Here is a 3,781-nt window from a genome sequence, read left to right as displayed (position 1 = left end):
CTTATTAGGTTTCAAACTAGATTTAGTCTTATTGGTTTGTTGGTTTACCACATTAACCTTAGCCTTGGTAGATGACATGGCAACTTCCTTATTATGGTATTGTTTTCGTGATTCCTCTTCTATACAAAGTCTCATAATAAGACTCTCCATCGAAAACTCCTTAGACTTATGCCTTAGTATGTTCTTGAAATCCTTCTAAGAGGGAGGAAGCTTATCAATGACGACAACAACTTGAAATTGCCTGTCAATTTTCATCCCTTCTGAAAGTATCTCATGAACAATAATCTGTAGGTCATGGCATTGAGACACAACAGATTTGTCATCTACCATCTGAAACTTAAGATAACGACTTATAGTGTATTTTTTGGAGCCAGCTTCCTCAATATCATACTTCTTTTGCAGAGCTTCCCAAACATCAGAAACAGATGGAAATTCGAGGAGTAAGTTGTATAGATCATCAACAAGCGAGTTCAGGATGTAATTCTCACACTTTAAATCCACAGCTATCCAATTATCAATAGCAAGACATCTTCATCAGAAATCGGTTCACTTAGAACGGTTTCCACTTTCACCAGGGTCAGATAGAACATCATCTTCGCCTTCCACTGTTTGAAGTGCTCACCAACAAACTTGAACGGTCGATTATTACTATTGTCATTGTGGGACCTGGATGGGTTACCTTCTTCATGTTCCATTGTCAAACAACCTTCAAATTATTGGATATAATTTCTGCAACAAGAACAAACAATGAATATAAAGAAGGTTGGTGAGGCACCGGATCGATACGCTTTTTAAGGTTGTTTTAAGGTCTGTTCCTCTTTATGCATTGCATTGCACCACGTCAACCCCGTGATACAACGACCAATTATTACTCTTATTTGTTTACTGCAGATAAACCAAAGAAGAAAATGAAGAACCATGATACTAATTTTATGATTGCCCAAAGCATAATATAAAAAGTAGTTTTGCAAATACTATAGGCTGCTGATAGAGGAGTATTTATAGAGGAAAAAACTGGAGCACTTAGTAGATCCGAATTGTAGGGATCTGCTTCAGTTTCCCGATAAGAATTGGATTCTACAAATCCATCATGTTTCTGTTTCCCAATCCATATCCAATTCTGTTTCCAAACTTATTCGGAAACAGTTTAAGGAAAATGGTATACCAAAAAGAATATTCGAAAACAATTTAAGAAAAATGGTCTACCAAAAAGAAGATAGGAGATTAAAGAGAGCACAAGCCACAAGCCCGAGCCCGATTCGGTGCGCACGTGTGTGACTTTGTGTGAGCCCTCCCTCCTAATCCAAAAGCCTTTGTACCCAAAGGGCACACCTTTAGTATAGGATTTTCACTTATAAACACTACTCACTAGTGTTTCCTCAAGTTCTCTACTTGAACAATTATCCTACAAAGAGGTCAAGGGATCAAACCACCACAAAGTCACTCCAAATATCACTATTTGTTTTATTGAAATAACACAACATTTTGTACCTCCTCTAAGTCTCTAAATGGAACACTTATGTCCATTGTCGAGGAGGACAAAAATAGAATTATCTACTTGAGAAAGTAACAGGTTGGGGTTTGCTATAACCCAAAATATATTAAAAAAAAAAAAATTGTTGCGTTTGTATTTTTCGCTTATGAAAAAGTTTGAGGTGTAACTGACAATTGGGGACAAGTTCACGGGTGATTTTTGTTGTTAATACCGACAAGTTTAAATAATTTATGACAAACTAATGAGGCTCATACATGCCCCACCTAATTGTGTTGCTAAAAACAACTCATTTATCCCTTAAAAGACAAAACGAAAAACTCAATAATAGAGTCCAAATTCGATGTTTGTGCCTAAAACTATAGAAGTTTATGTGTCCATATCTCCATCACTGGAACAACGTACGTAACATTTAAGTTTTAAAAAGAATATATGCTATGTAAAATCCCACCTGATATTTCATCTCTTAAAACCACCAAACAAGAACAACAACAGAAGGTACTATTACTTCATTATCTTCTATTTTCTTTCCTTCACCACAAACAGCCAGACAAATAAATAAGTATAACAATCTGTACAAAGAAATAAAAATAAATGATTAACTACTTGCCTAATTAATGTCTTTACCTTGCCTTTACCAAGTAATACCAATATCCATTTACAAAGATGATATCAAGCAACACTAATAATGCTTCCACCGTTTGGATCAAGATCACCTGAGCTAGAAAAATTTGACATAGCCTGAAAAGCAGAATGTCTAGAGGGTGAACTCTGACATTGTTGTTGTTGCTCAGGAGTACAAAGCTTTAATGATAAAGACGATGAGTCTTCCACCATTGTATTCTGATTTAAATTAAGATCCTCCATCCGTGATGAAGGTGGGATTGGAAGTATCGGGATTGGACGGATAACTTTTGCGTGTGTGTTTGTTGGTTCTGCTTGTCCTAATGTTGTATTTTCAGGGCCAAATGAAAGTGAAAAAATAGGCAACGAGAGTCCAAAATTGGAGTTCAGTTGTTGAGGTGATTGAATAGGCCTTTCTTCTTCTGCTGTAATATCGAATAGACTAGATCTACGCCGTCGCCTATTCTGATTGCTTCTGCGAAGAAAATACTTTTGAGCATGACTAGCTACTTGTGTTGGTGTTCTAGTCTTGACATAGTTTCTTGAAATTCCTCTCCAATCTCCTTTGCCTACTCTTTGTAAACCAATTAAAACATCCTATGTTCTTCTTCAGTCCATGGGACACCTAACAAATAAAATAATTCAAAAGAGTTATAACCATATAAACGATATAGAGTATGCAACTGGCTGGAGTTGGACTTTAAAACATACGTACCTCGCTTACGTTCACGATTTCCATCAGAGGTATGGACAACATCATCCGAAGCATAACCAGCGGCAATATCAGAGTTGGACTCATGAAGCTGCTCATATTGAGAAAGATTGTTCATGCTAACACTTTTCCTGAATGAATTCTCAGCAACTCTAACACCGAAAAGCATGAAACCGCCACCCGAAGTTGCTGTGGTTGGAGTGACTAAGGCGCCACCATTTTCAGTGCAGGTACGTGAGTTATGGCCGTTATGGCCACAGTGAGAGCAGCTACGAGACATCATGTTCTGTCCTTGGAGCTAGAGTTTGAACCGAATGGAGGATTTGTCAATGAAGATATGTTGGTAAGTTGGGTTATGTGGAGTGTAATGGGATGAGATTTGTCTTTGTTTAGTGCCTCCAGCCTCCTTTATTTCTTACTGGTTTCAAGACACCGTACAGTTGTTATATCTCGATTGGCTCTCAGGTCTCAGCCATAGAACCGTAGAAAAGGTCGAGAAAAATGATTTGGAGAGATAGAGATTGGTTATTGGTGAGGGGTTGATGATATAATTGATAGGGTTTTTGTCTGTGTATATATGTTCAATTTTGCCATGTGGAACTTGGAAATGTTGATATCCTGCTTCTCATGTGCATCAAGGATTAAAATGTTTCAATATATATAAATTTGCTTTACAATACCATGACCATCATCTTTTCTTTTAACCAAATTATATCAATATATATACTAGTAAACAAATCAATCAAAATCTTTTGCATGGCCAAATAAATATGTCTAAGATGCTGCTTGGCATGATTAGAAAGAGCATCTATCAGAGCATACAAGTGCACAAAAGGTGAAAGGTTAGGAATGCATGTATAAAGCACAATTTTGCGTGCGGTATTTGCTTTCTGATCTTACCAATATATAAGTACATAACTACAGAAATCGATGAACTTTTGTTATCAACAGCA

General features: G+C 36.8%; 1 pseudogene across 1 annotated transcript; it reads right to left on the bottom strand.

Moving 5' to 3' along the window:
• Window positions 1–1,974: 1,974 nt before the first annotated feature.
• LOC147497802 (transcription factor MYB1R1-like) lies at window positions 1,975–3,499 on the bottom strand (annotated as a pseudogene). Its single transcript, XR_015195250.1, has 2 exons — window positions 2,832–3,499; window positions 1,975–2,741 (listed from the first exon to the last, which is right to left on the bottom strand). The product of XR_015195250.1 is annotated as a transcription factor MYB1R1-like (transcript).
• Between the last annotated feature and the right edge of the window lie 282 nt (window positions 3,500–3,781).

This window comes from Coptis chinensis, chromosome 5, assembly GCF_015680905.1.
Source record: "Coptis chinensis isolate HL-2020 chromosome 5, ASM1568090v1, whole genome shotgun sequence".
Taxonomy (NCBI): domain Eukaryota; kingdom Viridiplantae; phylum Streptophyta; class Magnoliopsida; order Ranunculales; family Ranunculaceae; genus Coptis; species Coptis chinensis.
The sequence above is the reverse complement of the archived record's forward strand: the minus strand, read 5'-3'. Positions and strand labels throughout refer to the sequence as shown.